This window comes from Fukomys damarensis, unplaced genomic scaffold (assembly GCF_012274545.1).
Source record: "Fukomys damarensis isolate Sample0158 unplaced genomic scaffold, DMR_v1.0_HiC HiC_scaffold_2, whole genome shotgun sequence".
Lineage (NCBI taxonomy): Eukaryota > Metazoa > Chordata > Mammalia > Rodentia > Bathyergidae > Fukomys > Fukomys damarensis.
The window spans coordinates 26,361,619-26,367,756 of record NW_022900914.1 but is presented as its reverse complement, the minus strand read 5'-3'; the positions used below and the strand labels follow the sequence as shown (position 1 = coordinate 26,367,756).

Sequence of the window (6,138 nt, the reverse complement as noted above, 5' to 3'; positions counted from 1 at the left end):
TTTTGGTTTTTTTTTTTTTGGGGGGGGGGGACAAGGATTGAACTTGGGACCTTGTGCTTGCAAGGTAGCAACAAAACCTCTGAGCTAAATCCCCAGCCCTTGCAATACTGGGGATTGAACTCAAGGACTTCCCACTGAGCTATATTGCTAGTCCTTTTTTTTTTTTTTGCTCTGTGGTTCTGGCACCTGCCTTTCAAGAACAAGGGCCCAAATTCAATACCCAGTAACAAAAAATAAAATGGCCTAGGATGGGTGCAAACTTTCAATCTTCCTGCTTCAGCCTCCCAAAAGTATGCACTATCATGGCTGTTGCTTGCTCAGCAAAAATGCCACCTTTATGATATGCTTCATGTTCGAGAGAACGAGATGCCCCAAACCCAGTGGAATTCTATTTTGCCTGTTATGCAGCAACCAAAACTGCAGGAAACTCATGTGTCACTGCAGCACCCAGAGAAACTAGTCAAAATTTATTTATTTTTTAAAAATTTGCAGTCGGGTGTGGTGGCACAGGCCTGTAATCCCAGCACTCAGGAGGCTGAGGGAGGAGGATCACTGTGAGTTCAAAATCAACCTGGGCTACATAGTGAGTTCCAGGTCAGTCTCAACTACTTAGTGAGACCCTGTCTGAAAAAACAAAACAAAACAAAAAATTTTTTTATATTTTGGTTTTTTGAGACAGGGTCTAACTACATGGGCCAGGCTGGCCTTGAACTCACAAGCAAACCTGTTTCAATCTCAGTCTCCTTACTGCTAGGATTACAGACATGCACTACCACACCCAGCCTATAATAAATTTCTTTTTGAAATAAATTGACCTGCGCAACTTACCAAGATGATGTAGCACAGTGTGAAGGCTTTCACACTAGGTTCAGTGTTGGGGGAATAAAATGCTCAGAAATGCAACTGTTTAGGGCCGGGTATTTAGCTCACAGTGATACCAAAAAGAAAAGAAAAGCAACTGTTTAAACAAACCTTGCCCTCAAAGCCCTTAGAAAAATTTACATATAACCTGTTTATCTTCGGTTAAGAAATAGGATAAGGGCCAGGGATTTAGCTCAGTGGTTCTGCCACCTGCTTTGCAAGTGCCAGTCCCGCGTTTTCGATTAAAAAAAAAAAAAAAAAAAAAAAAGGATAAGCCGGGCATGATTATACATGCCTGTAGTAATCCCAGCACTTAGGAGGCTGACCCTGTCTCAAGAAAAAAAAACAAAACAAAAAACAGACAATACACTGTCACAAAATTAGAAAGCTATAAAATGGCTGTACTTAGGGCCGGGGATTTAGCTCAGTGGTTCTGCTGCCTCGAAAGCACAAGGGCCCAAGGTTCAATCCCTGGTACAAAAAAAAAAAAAAAAAAAAAAAAGGCCATACTTAAACTTTCTCTTATCAGCCTTAATTTTACTATGGCTTAATATTTGGCTACATTTTCACAGTTCTGACATCTTTTCATTTAACTGTGACTGTACTGTTACCTGGACTGTCCAGCCTATGCAAAGTATACCCAAGTGGAAAGGCCAAAGCCACCTCACACTCCCAACTATGAAATACACTGGCTCTTCCTGCAGTTCAAATTGAAATGCTAGAACTGTAGTAGAGGGCTGGGGATTTGGCTCAGTGGTTCCACCGCCTGCCTCGTTAAGTGCAAGGTCCTGAGTTTTTAAAAAGAACTGTAGTGGAGAACTTACGTCACATGTTTGTTTTTCTTTTACAACAAAAAAAAGGTTATGGTGCTCACTACATACTCTTCTTGCTTTCTGACCTCTGGGTCAGGAAGCCCTCTCCACTCTGAACACTTTGCTGGGAAGTGTGGGCCTCCACTTGTGGTCTTTGTGAGATAGACTAGTAACTGAAAATCCCAGCCTGTTTTTTTTTTTTCAGTCTAAGCTTTTTAAAAGCTCCTAAACTCTTTTAAAAAAAAGACAAAAGATGTTAATGTGTGAGTTGTTTTTTCTAAACTAAAACTTCAGGGGGCTAGAGCTCAGTGGTTCAGCCATCTGCCTCACAAGCACAAAAACCTGAGTTCCATCCCCAGTACACACACACACACACACACACACAAAAAAACCTCCCTTCTAAACTAAAACCTCAGTATTCAAGTTTAATTGCAGTATACGCACTCTGCAATAAGTAAATGAGTTTTGGGTTGCACTCTGGGCAGTCTCTGAAAGGTTCACCATCAGTGTGCCAAAAAGAATTTTGCTTGGGATTTAGCTCAGTGGCAAGGCGTCTGCCTCACAAGTGCAAGGTCCTGAGTTCAATGCCCAGTACCTGCCCCCCAAAAATAAGAATTATAATATATGTATTAAGAGGCAATTATTTCAGGGCCAGGGATTTAGCTCAGTGGTTCCACCTCACAAGTGCAAGGTCCTGGTACCAAAACAAACAAAGAAGAGTTAATTATTTCATAAATGTTTTTAAAGCTTTGTAATTTATCTTAAATGTCTGGTATTCTTGGGATTTTAAAGACAGTGAGACAGGGGGCCAGGGACGTGGCTCAGTTGCACCGCACCTGCTTGGCAACTGCGGTTCAATTCCTGGCACCGAGAGATAAAAAAGAAAAAAACAGTGAAACAGTTAAGAGGAAAATCTTACAACTTAGAAAAATAAATGTAAAAGCTTTCATGTAAGTAATAATAAAAAATGGCCAGACAGGTACTGAATACCTATAAACCCAGCTACTCAGTAGACAGGTAGAAGATCACAAGTTCAAGGCCAGCATAGGTACCCAACACTGGTCCCAAAATTTAAAGAAACAAAATCTAAAAATTAATCCAAGAACTCAGGAGGCTGAGCCAGGAGGATTGCCAAAAGTTCAAGACCAGTCTGGACTACAAAGCAAATTCAAGACCAACCTGGACTACAGTACAGAAGACTCTGTCTTTTAAAAAAACTAAAAAAAAGGCTGGGGATTTAGCTCAGTGGTTCCGGCGCTTGGTGCCTGCCTTGCAAACACAAGGGCCCAGAGTTCAATCCCAGGTACCAAAAAAACAAAACAAAACAAAAGAAAACTAAAACCGCTCAGGTTACAAGGAAATCCTGCTACTTTTAGCCATTTAGAGTACTTCAAATTAATCTTTTCAACTCATCTTCCACAATCATAGGCAGCACTGCTTATCTTCGAGGTGTGCTCTCAACTCCTCTACCCATCTCTCCATCTCCATAACTATTATCAAAGCCCCACCACACCTTGTAAAAACTGGTTTCCTTAAAGGCCACACAGCCAGAGCAATTTTTAAAAATTTCCTCTACGCATCTTGTAAAAACCTACAGAGGCATCAACCATAAAGAAAGCAATGAACTATACACTGTAACTCAAAATTCATGTTCATTACTGGGCTCTCGGTGGAGGGAGTAAATTCAAGGCCAGCAGGAAACTACATAGTAAGACCCTGCTTCAAAACACCAAAAAAAAAAAACCTTCTGTTTATCAAGATACCTCAAAGTGAGTAAAAAGACAAAAGTTTTTTTGGGGGGACTCTATAGTTTTGAGACTCTCTGTAGTTCAGGCTGGCCTTAAACTCTGGCAATCCTCCTGCCTCGGCCTCCTGCATGCTGGGATTACTGGTGTATGCCACTATGCCCAAACAAGATAGGCATTTTAAAGCTTTCAATTCTCAGAACAATTCCACATTGTTTGTGACCCATCATTCTGTTGACTGGATCCCTTCTAACTACCTCATCATTCTGTTGACTGGATCCCTTCTAACTACCTCCACGCCTCAACCCCCCCATCCCACCCACCATCTTAAGATTCAGACTCTTCTAGAACCAGCTTTCCACTCCCACCCCCACCATAATCTGGCTATCCTCATCGGTCAGTTTACAGAGCTGAAAGCCTGTCAATGGTGGTCAACTTTCACAGGACTGTTATCATCGAAAGCTCTAAAAGGCTGGTCACCTTCCCTGGACTAGCCTAACCCCTCTCTCCCCTCTCTCCAAAACACAACGGAGCTCACAAATCTGTACTCTAGAATTGCCTCCTTGCTTATCTTATTCACCATTTTATCTAGGATCTACAATGCCTAATACAGTTTGGCAGAGACAGTATAAGAACTCTTACGGAGGGTGTGGCTGAGACAAGTTCTCACTGTGCAGAGTTCAGGTTGGCCTTGAAATCACTGGAATGTGTAACCCAGGCTGGCCCCTCTCAAAGCAATCTCCTGACTCAGCCTCCCAAATGCTGGGATTACATAGGAATGTTTGTCGAAAAACAAATCTTTAGAAACCTAGTATCAGAGATGCCTGCTTGTGTGCCACAGAGAACACACAGAGCTCTGTTAGGCTCTACTGGCACACAAGCCAAGTTACTCCAGCGAAGGTTTGACCACTTAGCCAGCACACCAAATGCAGGCTTTTTTTTTTTTTTTTTTTTTTTTTTTTTTTTGGTGGTACGGGGATGGAACTCAGGACCTTGTGCTTGAAAAGGCACACACGGTGCCTCTCCCGAGCCCACAAACTTGTATCTTTCAGTAAAAAACTCTTTGTATCATTGAAAGCTATTGTGCTTTTCTTTTAGGACAAAAGAAGTTAATGTAGAGCTGTGTTTTTTTGTTTTGTTTTGGTTTTGGGTTTTTGAGACAGAGTCTCACTACGTGGTTGAGACTGACCTGGAACTACTCACTATGTAGCCCAGGCTGGTCTCCAACTCACAGTGATCCTCCTGCCTCAGGCTCCAGAGTGCTGGGATTACAGGCGTGCACCACCAGGCCCGGCAGAGCTGTTTTTTTTCTAAACTAAAAAAGCCAGTACTCAGTTTAACTGAAGAGTTGGCACTGTGCAATAAATAAGTGGCTTTTGGGTTGCAATTTGGAAACTCGTCTCTGCAAGGTTTGCCATTACTAAACAAGTGTGTACAGCAATTCCAAAGTCAGACCTCAAGAAGCAAATGCTATTTAATATGTAAAGTACAGGCAGAGGCAGAAGACTGCTGCTAGTTTTGAGGATAGCCTGGACTCCTAAGGAGTTCAAAGCCAGCCTGGGACTACATAGCAAGACCCTGTCTCAAAAACCCAAAAACAATATGTAAAAGTACAATCTGACAATAAACTCGTGTTTTTAGTTTGGATGCCAGGTAGAATCAATTTGGGATCAAGTAAAATCATTATAACCATCATGCATTTCCTGTTATTGCAGATGATGGCTGTTTCCCACAAGCAGATTCTACAATCGAACGTTGTTTTTGCAGCGATGGGAATCCAATGAACTGCCAGAAGAGATCGATTAAAAGGACAACCCAGAGCTCAGGATGAATCTCAGAAGACCACTTGCCTAGCACTTGAGCCTCTGGGTTCAATCTCCAACAGCGCGCGCGCGCGCGCGCGCGCGCACACACACACACACACCCCTAAGGCTGAAAAACCTCAGAGAAGGCAGGAGAATCGATGCGAGTTCCAAGCTAGCCTGAGTTAGGTGACTTCAGGGCCAGCCTGAACTACAAAGTGAGACCCTGTCTCAAAAAAACAAAAAGAAAAAGAGGGAGGAAAAGAGGGAAGGAAAGGTGATGCAGCTCAATGTGAAGGCCTCAGTTTCAATCCCCAGTACTGAAAAAGGGGTGGAGGCTAAACATTCCTGTCTGGACACTGGGAACCACTAAGTAGCTTTCTAATCCTGAGGAGTTATTTTTCCTGGGCCTCTTCTTCATCCGTTCAAAAGACTACCATTTTACGCCTAACAGTGTCTGCTACCCAGTAAAAGTGAGCCTTTCAAAATGCCGCCCGTCGCCCCAGTTTAAGCCCAGCCAAGCCACAGGACACCAATGAATTACACAGAAAGCTACAGGCCACCTCCGGTCAAAATTCCCTACGGTCACGTCCCTACATCCTTACCCCGGGGCAATTCAGGGTCTTTCAAGGCCCACCATCAACTCTGAAAAAAAGAAAAAAAAAAAAAGCGCCCCACCCTTTCATGGACTGCCTCATTAAACTTAAGTATTTCCAAAACTAACATCTTTTTCCACTGCACACGAACTTCCACGTGTGCCCATACAGCTTCTGACTGTTTCCATTTGTCCAGCAGCGCCCGCCACCCACCTGCGGGAGGATCCGGCCAGATCCCAACCTCTCCGCGCTCCTCCCGCCTCCCAATGCTTCCTCTGCCAATCAGGCTTCGGGCCGCGGCCGAACACGCCCACTCTTTCCC

At 43.4% G+C, this 6,138-nt stretch overlaps 1 long non-coding RNA gene across 1 annotated transcript in view; it reads left to right on the top strand.

The window, feature by feature from the left end:
* Positions 1-5,481, top strand: part of LOC117286255 — a 13,725-nt gene extending 8,244 nt beyond the window's left edge. The window contains exon 3 of the long non-coding RNA XR_004517370.1: positions 5,134-5,481. This is a non-coding gene — a long non-coding RNA (uncharacterized LOC117286255). The remainder of the gene's footprint in view (positions 1-5,133) is intronic.
* The last annotated feature ends 657 nt before the right edge of the window (positions 5,482-6,138 follow it).